Source organism: Hemitrygon akajei, unplaced genomic scaffold, assembly GCF_048418815.1.
Source record: "Hemitrygon akajei unplaced genomic scaffold, sHemAka1.3 Scf000057, whole genome shotgun sequence".
NCBI classification, from domain to species: Eukaryota; Metazoa; Chordata; class Chondrichthyes; order Myliobatiformes; family Dasyatidae; genus Hemitrygon; species Hemitrygon akajei.
The window spans coordinates 1,998,943-2,015,542 of NW_027331943.1; the positions used below are offsets into that span (position 1 = coordinate 1,998,943).

Sequence of the window (16,600 nt, forward strand, 5' to 3'; positions counted from 1 at the left end):
GACTCTTCTCTTCGCCCCTCAAATGCGCATGACCCACCTGCAGCATTTTCCACATTATTTCATAATTACACCTCCGTTTCGTCCCACTTTCTCCACTCTTGGGTCAACGATTTACGGGTTCGGCCCCCATACCAGACCGCCATACAGTTTACACCCAGACCTGAAATGTGCAGGTTCTTTTCAAATCAGTTCAATGTTTACAAACACTAACTTCTATACGCATTCCCCCTGCCTCACTGGAGAGTAAGAATGTAACATCACCAAGGGAGAAACAGCAGGAGGTGGCCATTCAGCCCATCGAACGATCAACAAGATGGCGGCTGCGCTCCCATCTCAGCCACATGTTTCTGCCCGATCCTCATTTCCTCGATCCCACACATCTGCCGACCTCAGTTTTACGCGAGGACCATCATGAATCTTTACTGCCTTCTCCGGTGGGGATTCACAAACATTCACCACCCTTGGAGTTAGAGACATTTCCCCCCCCATTTCAGTCCCGAAGAATCCACACCATTCTTCATTGGTTCAACCGCTGCTGATGTTGTGCATTTCAGTGTGTTCACTTATTCGTCCTCGGTTCTCTAAATTAAAGGCTTATCGCGTTTTATATTTATTTGCATGATGACCCGGCCTCTCCAGGGATCAGTCTGGTGATTCTTCATTGCATTCCCTGTCACAAAAACACTCTAACCTCTGTGTTACTCCACTATGAAATGAAAGCTTACAAAATTCTTGAGGAACTCGGCAGGGCAGGTAGCATCTGCAGAAAAGAGTTGGCAGACGACATTTCGACCGAGCCCCTTCTTCAGGACTGAGACGGAAGAGGGGAGATGCCTAAATTAAAAGGTAGTGGGAGCGCAAAGAAGCCTTCTGGAAGGGGATAAGGGAAGCCAGGTGGGTGGGAAGCTGCTGGAGAAGAAAGAATCTTATAGGAGAGGAGAATGGACAATAAGATAAAGTGACGGAGGAGGGGGCCCAGAGAAAGTATTAAGATGTGTAAAGAAATAAAAGGACAGAATGTGGAATAGGGAAAGGGGGAGAGGCGAAAATCTTGATCACCGGAAGGAGAAATCGTTATTTCTCCTGTTGGGGTTACCTACTGTATCCGGGGTTCCCGGTGTGGCCTCTTGCATGTCAGTGAACCACGACGTAAACTGGAGATCACTTCTCATTCCCATTCCGACATGTCAGTCCATGGCCTCCTCTATTGTCGTGATAAGTCACACTCAGATTCGAGAAGAAACAACTTATATTCCGTTTGGGTAGCCTTCAAGCTGTCACTATGAACATTGATGTCTCGAATTTCTGGTAATTGCCACCCCCTTCACCATTCCCCATTATCTGCCCATAACTTCCCTCTGGTCCTCCTCCCCCTTCGTTTTTATCCATCGTTTCTGCCCTCTCATAACAGATTCCCCCTTCTTCAGCCCTTTATTTCGTTCACCAATCAGCATTCCGGATCTTTGCTTCACCAATCGCCTGCGACCTTGTACTACGTCCTCCACTCCCACACCTTTTTTTTTCTTTGACTTCTCTCCTTCCATTACAGTCCTGAAGAATGGCCTCGGCCTGACCTGCTGAGTTTCTCCAACACACTGTGTGTTGCTTACAGAAAAGTTGCTAATTAAACATTCAGTTAAACTGACGCTTTTTGTCTATACAGCGGCCATGTTCTTCCATTTTCCTCACATCAACCTGCCGATGTAAATGGCTCTTAAAGGCCACTAACGTATATGCATCTGCCATCAGCTAGTCTGCACATTCCAGCTACCCACCACTCTCTGTGTAAAAGAACTTGTCTCCCACATCTTGCATCTCTTCTAAAATAACCCCCATCTCACCTTAAATGCATGGCCTTTTGTATAAGTAATTTTAACTCGAGGAAAATGTATTTTCTCTGTACTCTAGCTATGCCTCTCGTAATCCTATAATCCTTCTGGAAGTCTCACACCAGCCTGCAGGGCTCCAGAAAAACACAACCCAAGTTTGTCCAACCTCTCGTTATAACTCATGCCCCAGTATCCGGGCAATGCCCTGGTAAACCTCATCTGCATCCTCTCCTAAGCCTTGACATCCTTCCTAGAATGAGGCGACCAGAACTGTATGAAATAATCCAGTTGTGGCCTAATTCGTGTTTTATAAAGCTGCAACATATTTTCCTGTCTTTTTAACTCAATGCCTTGACGAATAAAGGCAAGCATTCCCGTTGCCGTCTTAACCACCCTATTAATCTATGTAAACACGAGGAAATCTGCAGATGCTGGAAATTCAAACAACAACACACACAAAATGCTGGTAGAACACAACAGGCAAGGCAGCATCTATAGGGAGAAGCGCTGTCGACGTAGATGCTGCCTAGCCTGCTGTGTTCTATCAGCATTTTGTGTGTGTTGTTATTAATCTGTGTGGTCCCTTTCAGGGAATTGTGAACATGGATCCAAGATCCCTCTGTTTATTAACACTGTTCAGGGTCTGGCATTTAACAGCGTACTGTCTCTTTACAGTTGACCTACCAAGCTGCCAAGGTGATCATAACTAATCAAATCTCACTAAGATCTCTCAGGTCCTGTTGAATTTATTGCCAAGTGCGCAAGTACGGGAAGGTACAGGTACAGAGAAACACTGACTTGTGGCAGCATCACAGGCAAGTACATTCAGATAACACACGGAACACAAATTATACAATTCTCTGTGCGTAACAATATAGAAATACAGGTTTTATGCTATTAACACTATATAAATATGATATTTATGTCATTAACAATGCGTAAGTACACATTTTATGTCAGGATCAACATAAAAATACACATTTTGTGTGAATAACAGCCTTGGAAATGTTGTATTTGGTCCTTCAGACAAATTGTTGACACAGTTTAGGAACAACTAGTCTCCAAGCACTTTAAGACCCACTGGGACATCCTGTTGGCCGAAAAAGGGTCGGTTCATGCCTTCCCTTTAATCACACAGACAACAGGAAAAGAAGAAGACCACTCCGCTCCTATAGCCCATCCAATAAGAGCCCAGGCCGAAACATCCTTCCCCTCAACACCCCTGCTATCCACACTTTGCCCGGACCGTAGGCCCCACTTGCAGGTCAATAGTCTGCCGGCGTTTGCCCCCTAATATGGTGAACCCCTTTGCTCGCCACCACCGTGGGCTCAAACATTTCCACAGATGAGACCCTCCTGTCCCCACCGGGACAAACATCCTGACCGCCCCCTCTCTCACCATCATCCTTTCAATAAAATTCCCCCTCCCTCCTTCTTCTGCCGACGGACGGAGCAGTCTCCTCCTACCTCTCAGCCATACATTATACTCTGGCCGCAGGAGACGTTTCACAAATACAAACAACTTACCTCGGAGGGAAATCGAAATCAATTTAAAAAACGGATATCTACTTTAAGTTTTTTTTCCACTTTGGCGGTGAGTTTGGAGCGGGAACTGGCTGCAGTTCTGCCGGGTTAACGCCTTCTCAGCAGGTCTGCCTCCGCTACTCGGTGTAATCAGTGACTGACATCGCTTCACACCAATGGGAATAGCGTAGCTCATGAATCCTCTGTTCGCTGTGGGGAGAGAGGTTGGGGTTGGGAGGGGCACGTGAGTAGTAGCTCAGCCGTTAAACCAAACAAGCGGGAGCACTGCAACGCGCGTTTGCTGTAAGGTACTGCTCACGTGACGAAAGATCCCGGTGAGGAGAATCTATGAGCGATGTCAGGCACGTAGGGGCGCCGGTCTGATGTCACCCGTGGGACAACGTTCCTTATTGGACTTTTCTTACGTTTTCAGTGGGACAGCAACATTAATCACGGGTGTCATCACTGAATCCAGTGTTAGGTTATGTAAAGACCCATTTAATGTGCCCTGCAGTGCCGTGTTGCTGGTGCAGTGGGCAACATGTTGTTTGTCTCGAGTTCAGTCACAAAACCCCAAAGCTTGTGGGAAATCTTTCTCAAGATGATGTGGTTTGAGGTGGCTTCCGTCACTTAACGGTCTCGTATTCTGATAACTAACTGTTTTACTAATGCAAACCCGAATTGTCAGCGGGCTAGACACACAGTGTATTAGGCAATAGAAGACCTCTCGTCCCTGCAATATTTGTCTCCTGGGAAACTAAATTTTCTGACAATGTAGACCACAGGCACCCTTTCCTCTAAAAGACAGAGAATCAATCAGAAAGCTGATGGCTGAGAGGAATTATGTTTGATAGTTATCATAGTTCATAGTTCGCCCAGAGTTGGATGGATGGTGTCGATTTGGCTATTGGGCGTCTCCCAGTGAAAGGACCGACAGCTGAACCATCCGCATTGTCAGTTTCCAGCCGCTGGTGGCGCTGTAGTAACCTCCGACGACGCCCAGGGTCGCTGCGGGAACCTCCGTCCGCTGTTGGCGCTGTAGTAACCTCCGGCGACGCGCAGGGGCGCTGCTTAAACCTCTGGCCGCTGCAGGAACAGTACCGATCCCAGGGTTTGCCGGTGGCTCTCCTGTTCGGGCCGCAAGTCTGATCTGGTCTGTGTAAATCGGGGGCCAGTTGCCCCCGTTGGAGCTTTGAGTCTGACCCCGGTCTGTGGGATCAGTTAGTTGTGGCTCTCAAAGCTGGGAGGAGGTTTGGGGTGAAGGTGATCTGTCTGTGTGTGCGGGGAGAGGTTATGGGTGGACGTGAGGGTGTGGAGTAAGTGATGGGAAAGATGTGGAGCAGTAGGCGCGGTGGTGGCGATGTTATTGGGAGAAAGTGGGATGATTGGACATTCCCATGACCCGGGAAGGGTGGACACGGGACAAATTAAGTTGTAAACAAGGGAGGATCTGGCCCATTGGATCAGACAGCTCACGAATCCCTTCAGGAAGCAGAAATGCTCTATTCATAATAATTATTGTCTAATTTTGCTGTTAACACTGTGTCTGTTACAAAGCCCCAGAATCTGGGATATCTGTGTGTCATTGGCTGCGAGTGCAGATTGGCAAGTGGAAGGTGTAACTGTGACCTCTGCATCAGAGAACGACAGGAGTTTGTACATCCTCCTGTGAGATATAAATGTCCTTACAGTGGATTCAGATCTGATGGCATATTTGGAGTTTGCAAAGGGAAAGGGAAAAAGAAAGGGGCTGAGGAGAGAGAGATTTTACTGGTCAGCAGTGGAGTACACGGGCTGTCTAATGTATCGATTGCGTTATTCTTTGAAGATTTCACAGATTGTGACTGAGGAAGGAGGCTTGTTGAGGAGCAGAGTGAGCTGGGAGGATAACCGGAGGTGAGCAGGTCAGGCACAGTATCAGGAGAGTGACAGAGATGTCATTTCCTGTGTCACGGGTACAGACAATAGTCTCAAGTGAGGAGTTTGTGTGGAGATGCTGCTTCCCTGGAGGTGGAGGAAAGAGGACACACCAACAGGTGGAACCAGCTGCGGGAAGACATGGTTTGTCACGCCTGGCGATGAGCTGAATGTACCATAACCTTCAGACTGAATCAGAAAACCATTCGGAGGGTATCTGAAATGTCAGAAGCAGGGGAGATGTGATCACATGTGCAAAGGGCAGGGGTTGTGTCTCCATCGGACCCTCAGTGAGATGGTTCAAGTTACAAAGTGCAGGGATGAAAGCACAGTGTTTGGGGTCGGATTAAATCACTGATTTTGACACAGTGAGAGGGTTGTTTTCACTGTAAGAAAGCAATGTTTGTGGAAGAAGGCACAGGAACTTCATCAATTTCAGGCTGTTTAGCAGAGGTGGCCAATTTGTATTTCACCCTGAAACAATTATTCACAGTGGTGACAAAGGGGTGAAGTCTGGTTTATTTCAGGTTGGAGAGGGGTGTGGAGTTTAAAATCAATTCCTTGTGGTGCCACCATCGTTAATTTAGCATGTCCGGAGGGGTGGATCACACAGCCCGGAAACAGGCCTTTAGCCGGCCATACTTGTTCTGACCATCCACTCACTATCTACACTCGTCCCATTTATCAGCACTTATAGACAATAGACAATAAGTGCAGAAGTAGACCATTCGGCCCTTCGAGCCTGCACCGCCATTTTGAGATCATGGCTGATCAAATCCTTATCAATACCAGGTTCCTGCCTTGTCCCCATATCCCTTGATTCCCCTATCCATAAGATACCTATCTAGCTCCTTCTTGAAAGCATCCAGAGAATTGGCCTCCACTACCTTCCGAGGCAGTGCATTCCACACCTCCACAACTCTCTGGGAGAAGAAGTTTCCCCTTAACTCTGTCCTAAATGACCTACCCCTTATTCTCAATCCATGCCCTCTGGTACTGGACTCTCCCAGCATCTGGAACATATTTCCTGCCTCTATCTTGTCCAATCCCTTAATAATCTTATATGTTTCAATCAGATCCCCTCTCAATCTCCTTAATTCCAGCGTGTACAAGCCCAGTCTCTCTAACCTCTCTGCGTAAGACAGTCCAGACATCCCAGGAATTAACCTCGTGAATCTACGCTGCACTTCCTCTACAGCCAGGATGTCCTTCCTTAACCCTGGAGACCAAAACTTGGTTCATAGCCGACTGTATCTCGGCAGTTTCAATGCTCATCCTCTTCGTAAATGTTGTGACGGGACCTGCCTCCACCACCACCTCGGGCAGTGTGTTTCAGATTTCTGAGTGAAACACCTCTTCCTCATATCCCTCTAAACCTCTTCATCCAGTGTCTAAATCTATGCCCTCTGACTTGTAACTCCACTGTCCCAGGATCCCGGCCTATATGGGCATCAGTGAGGTCTTTGATAAGGTTTAGCATGGAAAGTTTCTGTGGAAAGTCAGATCATGGGGTCCAGGGAGAGCTCGCTAGCTGGATGCAAAATTGGCTTGATGGTAGGAACCAGAGAGTGATGGTGGGATCTGTTTATTGGACTCGACGCCCGTGTCTAGTGGTGTTCCCCAGGGCTACACTCATTGCTGCTTTTCATCTATATCAATAATTTCGTTGAGAATGTACAGGGCATCTTTGCAGCAAGTAAGTTCTAAGAATTACTTGTATTCAGATAGTAAGTCTAGACACTCCTTGTTTCCATCTTGCAGTTGCTCTCCCCTTACCCCCTACAGCTGTGTCCACCTTCCCGCACCATCCCCCTTCACCACCCGCCATCAGTCTTCACACAGTCTTTAGGTTAAGGGTGAGTGGGGATATATTTTAGGGGAACCTGAAGGTGTCATAAGGAGGGCGTTGGGAGTGGACCCAAAAGCACGACACAGAAGCTGAATTACCAGGAACAGAACTAGTCATGAGAAGGAAGCAAGGAAACTGCGGAAGAAAGGACAACGGACATGAAACAGGCCCCGAACGAGAAAAGGATTCCAGGCCTGGGCTAGGACTTGACGAGGATACCAGAACCAGGACATGGAACTGGGAGCTAGGAGACTGGGTTTGGACTCCGGGCCAGAGTCTGGACAAAGACCCAGAACCTGGGTCTTGACTCGGGTTCGGACTCCAGATCAGGGCGAGGAGATGTGACTGGACTGGACGTGAGACTCCTGGACAAGACAAGCGAACGCCAGCACAGGACCAGGGAACCCCAATACTGGGCTGGGCAAGGTACTCCTGGCCTGGGCGAGGCACATGGACAGGACGAGAACATAAAGCCGTGGCTTGGACAAGACAAGGTGCTAGGACGTGGCTAGAACTGGAAGAGACCCCGAAGCCTTGACCTGGTCGAGGGAGAGACAGGAACATGGAACACCGAGCCGGGACCCCTCCTTGGATACAAGACGTAGGGCCGGGACTCATAACACAGAACGCTGCACATGACCAGGCAGTTCCCAACGCTAGGTGGCGGCAGAACAGTCGGACCTACCTAGAGGAGGCGTGGACACGGACAGACAGTTCCAAACAGGGCGAGACTCCAGACACAGGCAAGGCGATGCAAGGCTCCAGACAGAGGCGAGGCGAGGCAAGGCAAGGCTCTAGGCAGAGGCGAGGCGAAGGAAGGCCAGGCTTCAGGCAGAGGCGAGGCTATGTTCCAGGAGGAAGGCGAAGGGAAGGGATACAGACAGGGGATCAGGACAGGACAATCCAGCAGCCAGAGGCTGAATCCTGAAGCTATTTATGAGGCTAGCCCGAATAAGATTCAGCTGCCTCAACAGAAACTGTGGAAACCCGGAAAACCTGGAATAAGGAAATTGGACCGGACCGAGAACCGGAATATGGATTTCACGGACCGGACCATGACAGAGGGGTGAGCTTCTTCACTCAGAGGTGGAATGAGCTGACATCGTATGTGGTAGTTGCAAATTTAATTTACAACATTTGTGAAGTTCTGATGAGTACAGAATGGGAGATGTACGGAGCGTTTTGATGCAGGCAGTTGGGGCAAAGCATAAACTACCATTTTGGCGTGGACTATATGGGCCAAAAGGACTGTTTCTTTGTTTTGTTTGCTGTGACTCTAATAATATTCTGATTTGTAATTTCCACAGTCAGTGCTTTGCTGCTAGTGACTGAGCCCAGAAATTTTCAGAATGGGTGAAGAGGCTGCCCAGTGACTGTTCCTGTGCTCAAAGTCACTGGGACGTCCCATAACAGAGCAGGTACTGTCTTCTCCATTCTCTTTCACTCAGTCTGTCACTTAACACATTCCATGTCTTCAGGAAATCACAGAACTCACACAGAAGGGAACTCCGACAGAGGATTCCCCGCTCTTCCTCAGTCTGGTGATGGAGAAAGGCTCTCAGTCCTATAAGGTGACGAGGGAGTCCATTGTAGAAATGTGGAATGGGTTTGCAAATACGGCCAAAATGCTGAAAGAAGTTCTGGAGATTTTGGTATGGTAAAACAACACAATGAACCGAAAATCACATTGATACATTGTAGACTGAACAATGTTATAGAACATAGACATAGAACATAGAATAATATCTATCTTCAGCCCACAATGTTTTTAGCTCTTTGAAAGTGGCCAAGTGGATCAGTAATCCGATGGCAAACTGAACTAATCTATTTTGTACACACAATGTCCGTACCCCTCTGCTTTCCTCATATTCACATGTCTATTGCAGGGGCTCTTAAATATCCCTGATGTATCTGCCTCTACCAAATCCAAGGTGCTCAATTCAGGCACCAACAAATCTGTGTAAAAGAACTTGCCTTTCACACAGTCGTTGCCTTTCTCCTTTGAACTTACCCCCTCTCACACTGAATGTATGCCCTCTGGTATTAGACATTTCAACCCCTCAAAAGAGATACTGTCTGCCTGCTTCATCTGCATTGCTCATAATCTTATAAACCTCTATCAGATTTTGCCTCAATCTCCACGGCTTCAGAGAAAACAAACCACGTTTGTCCCACCACACGCCCTCCATTCCGGGCAATAGTTTGTACCCTCTTCAACTCCTCGAGTCCATTCCTAGTATAGGGCAACCAGAGCTAACCAGATGCAGCCGAACTTCAGCTTGCGCCTCTTGAGGATTCTGAGGTGTGTTTTAGGATCATTGACCTGTTGTAGAAGCTATCATCCTTTCATCTTCAGCTTTTTTTACAGACGGTGTGATGTTTGCTTCCAGAATTTGCTGGTATTTAATTGAATTCATTCTTGCCTCTACCAGTGAAATGTTCCACGTGCCACTGGCTGCAACACAAGCCCAAAGCATGATTGATCTACCCCCGTGCTTTACAGTTGGAGAGGTGCTTTTTTCATGAAATTCTGCACACTTTTCCCTCCAAACATACTTCTGCTCATTGTGGCTAGAACTTTCTATTTTAACTTCATCAGTGCACAGGACTTATTTCCTAAATGCAATCAGGCTTGCTCAGATGTTCCTTTGCAAACTTCTAACGCTGAATTTTGTGGTGAGGACGCAGGAAAGGTTTTCTTCCGATGACTCTTCCATGAAGGTCATATTTGTGCAGGTGTCGCTGCGTAGAAGAATAATGCACCGCCACTCCATAGTCTACTAAATGTTAAATGTATAACCATATAACATTTACAGCACCAAAACAGGCTATCTTGGCCCTTCTGGATTGTGCCGAACGCTTACTCTCACCTAATCCCACCGACCTACACTCAGTCCATAACCCTCCATTCCTTTCCCGTCCATACACCTATCCAATTTTTTTTAATGACAATATCGAAACTGCCTCTCCCACTTCCACTGGAAGCTCGTTCCACACAGCCACTACTCTCTGAGTAAAGAAGTTCCCCCTCGTGTTACCCCTAAACTTTTGCCCCCTAACTCTCAACTCATGTCCTCTTTTTGAATCTCCACTACTCTCAATGGAAAAAGCCAATCCACGTCAACTCTATCTGTCCCCCTCATAATTTTAAATACCTCTATCGAGTCCCCCTTCAACCTTCTACGCTCCAAAGAATAAAGACCTAACTTGTTCAACCTTTCCCTATAACTTAGGTGCTGAAACCTAGCTAACATTCTAGTAAATCTCCTCTGTACTGTCTCTATTTTGTTGATATTTTTCCTATAATTCGGTGACCAGAACTTCTTCTTGAAGGTCTTTTTCTGTCAAACGGGGATCCTGATTTGTCTTTCTAGCAATCCTACGAGCAGATCTCTCGGAAAGTTTTCTTCGTCTTCCAGACCTCAACTTGACCTCCACCGTTCCTGCAACTGCCATTTCTTAATTATATCAAGAACTGAGGAAAACACTTTGCTATCTTCTAATACCCTTCTCTTGCTTTGTGGGCATCGTTTGTTTTAACTTTCAGAGTGCTAGGCAGCTGCTTAGAGGAGCCCATGGCTGCTGATTTTTGGGACAAGTAATGAGCAGTCAGGGTATTTATAAATCACAAAGTACACTGCAGATGCTGTGGTCAAATCAAGACTTACAAAAAAGCTGGATCTTGCTTTTTTTGTACGTCAGGGTATTTATAAAGCTTTGGAATTGGCATCACCTGGCCTTTCATAACGATGCTTGTGAACATACCATAGCTCTAACAAGCAAATTAAGGTCTGAGAACTTGGTAAAAGTTATCTGAGAGCTCAGATCTCTTGTGGTGCCCACATGGTGCTCCTTTCCTTTTTTTCATATTAAAATTGTAGAAAACAAAAATAATACACCAATCTTGTTTAAAATATTGAAAAGAATGTTTCAGCTTTAACTTTATTTTCTAAAGTTCATTTTCTACTCACTTAACTATTCACAGTAATAGAAGTGTTGACCAGGGGTGCCCAACCTTTTGCGTACCTCTGTAACAGACATTGAAGTCAAATACCTAAACGATGCGAACACTAATTCCGATGGTTTAAGGTATGAACTATCCGATGTAATATAACTAAAGGATTCTGGACAAGGGTGGAGCTCTTAAGGAGGCACTGGTGGCAGAGTAATGGGCAGCGCAGACTAAACCTGGTCAGCTCTTTCGGCAATAGTCATGAAAAATAAAGGAGATATGTGTCGTATATTGGCTGCTGGGATCAAGCCATTTCCTTGTGGAACATAAGGGACTGAAAATTAATACTTGGCCATAATATACTCCTTGCAGAAAAGATAAAAGAGAAACTGAAACAATTTATTTTAGATCTGTTGGTGGAAGGAATAGACAATGTTAGCGTTATCCGTGATCAATTTGCAGAGCCACATGAAATGTTCGAACTGTTAAGTGATTTTATCAATATTTTCTCCTCAGATGGATATAGTTTGTGAGCTTACTGTAGGGGACTATGCTATCTGAAACATATCGGTATTAGAAAGGTCGAATTTTTGGAATTATTAATGATTGCACTCATCTCATGGTTATCTCAATTCTAAGCTATTAACAAGAGAAAAGATTGCTCTGCCCTTCGGGGTGATATATGAGCCCTACATATCGGTAATGTATTCGGGAGATAGCTATTGTGTCGTTATGTACGAAAACCGGAAATAAGACAGTGGGCTGCTGGCAGATAACGTTTACAACAGTGGCGGGTCAGCTAACCGATACGATTCAGATGGGTAGGATGTACTTGCAAAGACAAACAGTGTCTCCGACAGGGGATCTAGAGAAGGGTTTTCAATTTGCCGGAGTGGCCTAAGAAGTGACCGGTGGAATACAGAATCTGGAGCTGTGGGGTATGGACTTTGGAAGGAGGAAATGCGCAGGAAAAAAAGTTTCTAAATGGGGAGAGAACTCATAAATAAGAGATTCATTTGTACTAAAGTGTTAGTTCTGGATATCATGAAGTCTATCTCGCGGGTTAATTCGGTAGTAAATAAAGGGAATGCTGCACTGACATTCATTTGCAGAGAGCTAGAACTTGATGCCGCAGATGACCGAGAGGTCAAAAGCCATTGTGACTTGATAAGGAAACGGTTGATTGGTGATGGGGAAACGATTTCTGGAGGAAGGAGGGGGTTTACGGTTGAGAAACAGATCCCCTAAGAAAGAAAGGCAGAAAAGCTCCATATAATGAATGACCCAATTATGCTTGTGTATGCTGTGGATAATGGTCATATCCCATGTCATTTGCCATCCGAGTTCACCATCGGATCTTCGCCCAAATCCTTAACAAAGCGCCTATCTGCCACGCTGCGTTGATTAAGGTTCTTTGTAACATCCTCCACCTAAAGAAAACACCAAGGTTCCTTCCTCACAAGGGCATGGAAGCCATATTTGGAAATAGCCTTTCTTCAGAGGATAATTCGAAGCTGTGCAGGTACAGTCATCACAATTTTATACCGACTCATTGGACACAGGTGCAGTCACAGTTGAAGTTAAGACCTCTGTACACACCCATGATGTCTGCTCATATGGTGTTGAAGGATGTGCCTATGTCGGATGCAATCGGCTAAATCTCTTTGCGACGCTGCCTTCTCACTCTGAGCATGGACCAGGCCCGATCTCATCTCCGGCGCACTCGGAGTGAATTTCATCAGGTGTCCTTGTGATAGCTAGGCGCCCGTTTACTCTCCTTCACGGAGAGGTAGAGGCTACGTAGGTTATTTGACCGATGAGCATTTACACTGGGATGCGAGATTCATTATCGAAATGTAACGAGAATGGGAAAGGTGAAAAGAAAATGTGTTTGTAGGAGTTTAGTAATTGGTAGGAGGTGGAGGGCAGTGTCTGTGGGTACCAAAGTGTCTGTTGTTGTGCCGAGACTCTCTCTGGCTCTAAACCATGATTATTTTCCCCACTGCCACGTTCTCTGATGTAGTGTCAAGCTAGAAAACACTGAGGCCGCCTGTGAGAAGAATTCAGATTTTTAGTTTATTAATGAGTAGAATAATTGACAAGTGCGGATATTTTACTGCATTGATGAACTCGTTTCTGAACTTGGACTGAGTCACCACATAAATAAAAGCGTTTGTACAGCAACTTAATATCATCAGCATCTCTCCAGAGTGTGCAAATATGTATTCAGAATCGTTGTAATTATTTTGATCCAATCCGGAAATGATGTAATAAAGGAATTCGGCAACTTTTACCGACCACAGGATGATGAAGCTTCCGGAGATAGTGAGAAGTAAGATCACAGACCTCCTCCTGCTCTCCATCTCCGGGTCTCTGCATTCCTCCGCCTTGCTTTGACTCCTCAGCCCCTTACGGACGCGACTAGTCGCTAAAATGTGCTTGACTGTCAGACCATTAAACAGGAGTATTAACACGAACGGGAGTAATGGCGTTAGAACGGTAGATAGCCAGTTATATCCCACCCACCCGGGATCCGTATAATAGCCTGGCTTTATGATACAGTCCCAGGGTATATTTTCAGTCACTTGCACAGGACGGTATCTGAAGAAGTAGGGCACATTTTTAAAACAGAGCAGAAGGCCGGTTGTAGACAGAATCAGACCCGCAGTTTTCCCGGTGCAATATTTTGGTTTCAGTTTCTGGCGACAGATGGCGACAAACCGATCAAACGTAAATGTGACAGTGAACCAGACAGAACTTTCTGTGGCTGCAAATCCAACGGCAGAGATCAGACTGCATACGGGGGTGATGTCCAGGAAAGTCCCGGGGAAAAAATAATAACTGACCCGCCACAGTATGACATCAAAGATGATGGTTAGTAGATCCGCCGTTGCCATGACTACCAAGTAGCGAGTGGTGCAGGCGGAGAGTCCGCACCTTCCCCGGCACGGAGTCTGAATCGCCACTAAATTCACTGGGGGAACAGCAGAAAGAATGAATGAATTGCTCCATGCGTCTCGGGGCAGAGATAAGCTGCAGATTAAGAATAATCAAAGTTTCCCTGCAGCTCATTTCTTGAGGTGTAAAAGGTTGTAAGCGGGGATCGCAGATGACTCTCACACGGCTGCATACTGGGTACTCGGACACGGTACTCGGCACTGGAAGAGAAGGAGTTTGGGAAGGAGGAATTTCCAACTGATCTCTGAAGGACCTGCAACTACCAGTTATCAACTGAAGCATAACCTGGATAACTCAACACCGTTCCCAACAATGGTGATTGCAGCGATCCTGTTACTTATGTTCTGCCATTTCCCCCCACATAGCGAATACCCCTTCCCGTGACTCTGTCCATTTATAATGCTCAAAGTTCCAAGCATCATACTTCCCTTTTGCAGACTTCCGCTGTTCGAATGTCTTCCTCGACTCCCGTTTGTTTCCCGCCCTCGTCGTTTTACACTCTGCAACTACTCTTGACCCAGGTCCCTTCACACGATGTCAAGGCGTCTGATCTGAATCTTCCCATGAGCGTCTTCCTTTTACACTTTGGCTGACCTGCTGAACGTTTCAGATATTTCGCACGTCAGTGCTTAAACCTTTCAATTCCACAACGTCTGCCTCTTTTAAGGGTTGCTCCAAATTACTGCAGCATTAATCTAAATGCTTCGGTGCTTATTTTTCCAGAGCAGAGTATCGTATGAACCTCACCCCGTCTAAGGTTCACCGCTATGTTGGCTCTGAACTCTCTCTTCACTCTCATAGATAATAGGGTGCGGAGGCAAACGCTGGTACACTGAAACGCACGCAGACACTTACCTGAATTTTCGAAACTCCTAATTGTTCGGAAACTGACTCCCAAATGATGTCTAACGCTCTCTCCTGAACCTCAGCGGCGATCCGCCTCCCGCATTCCCTTCAAACTTGCAGCAGTTTCTTCAAACGCAGCGCCAGACCTTGACATTTGAATTCAAAGCCTGTTGCGCTATCGGTCATCGTAAAGGTGCCGAGCGCGCAGGGGTATCGGAATTTACCTTGATAGCGGCTTTGCATTGATAAACCAGAACTGGCTGCCGTGAATCCACAAAATGAATCTATTTCCCAGGTTCTTCCTCTCTACATCTGTTTCAACTGCCCGTTTATTTTCGCTGGGGACACGGATTAAACTGCACGGCAACTTCTGAACGAATACGAGTTCTGTCACAATGCCTGCACCGCACTCACTGATACACCGGCATCACAACGTTGTCGGTAACTGAACGAGTCCAAACACCGCGCACACAGAAACCTCGGTCCTTACCGGGCACACCAATGACGGCAATGACCATCAAATATATCTTCCTTGCTCAGTAAAATGTTTCAAGCATGTTGTGTGATATTCAGCCTGTCTTCCCCCTGCCCGCGATCTCGCTGAAGAAACTCTGAGCTGATGAATCTCCACGGTCATTCATTTATACTCGCTCCAGCAAACTGAATATTCGATACTACACAAGGCTGACGTGTCTTCGAACAGCTGGAGTAAAAATAAACATGATGTAATTTAACTAAAATCCCAATTGTGATGAGGTATGGATAGTCTGACTAGAAATTGCAAAATCTCGAAGACGAGGAAATGACGATTGGAGAAGTCAGTGAATGTTGTTGTGAAACACTCTCAGGCTGACACTTCGGTGTCACGGTCGTTATTGTTGATCATGTCCATTCCTTGGCTGTATAGCCTTTGCCTTTGACTTTATGATTAAAGATCAATGTTACGCTGTGATTGGGCTGTTCTGCTGGACTCTGGAAATTGTATCGTTTATAGAGCTTCCAACATAAATATATTTTAAAAACCTGTTGGTTGTACGTTTCCGTAATATCCTGAAGAACTTTATTCTAACATAGCATTCCGACTTACGAAGATACCGAACGCATAGAAACCTTTGATCAATTTAATTTACGCTTTGTCGAGCACCTCAGCTCTGTCCACTAAAAGCGGAATTTCCTGGTCACCAACCATTTTAATTCTAGTCTAGTTCACCCTCCGATATGTTGGTTCATGGCCTCATCTTCTGCCATTATGAGCCTGCTGTCAAGCTGGACAAGCAAGGCCTCGTATTCCGACAAGGTAACCTATGATAAACACTGAAATTTCTATTCTCTATTATTTCCGTTTCGCCCTTCCCTCTTCTCCATCTTTGTACCTTTGCCTATTACCTCTTCTCCTCACCTGCCTATCACCTCCTCCTGGCGCTCTCCTCCTTTCCTTTCTTCCACTATTCACACCAGTTTATCAGATCCCTTCTTCTCCATACCCTAGCCCTTTCCACTTATCAGCTCCAGGCCTCTTAGAGCACAGAACATGCAACATAGAAATGTACAGCATATTACCGGCCCTTCGGCCAACAATGATGTTCCGACCATGTAAACTAGAAACTGTCGAGTATTTCTCCAGCTTTTTTCCTACGCTCGTGTACCTCTCTAAGAGGCTCTTAAGAGACACTGTTGTATCTGTCTCCACCACTGTCGTTAGCGGTGTATTTCACACCCCCCCCC

At 46.2% G+C, this 16,600-nt stretch overlaps 1 protein-coding gene across 1 annotated transcript in view; it reads right to left on the reverse strand.

The window, feature by feature from the left end:
- Positions 1-16,600, reverse strand: part of LOC140721546 (NACHT, LRR and PYD domains-containing protein 3-like) — an 817,640-nt gene that overhangs the window by 151,214 nt on the left and 649,826 nt on the right. The gene's annotated exons all lie outside the window — the stretch shown is intronic.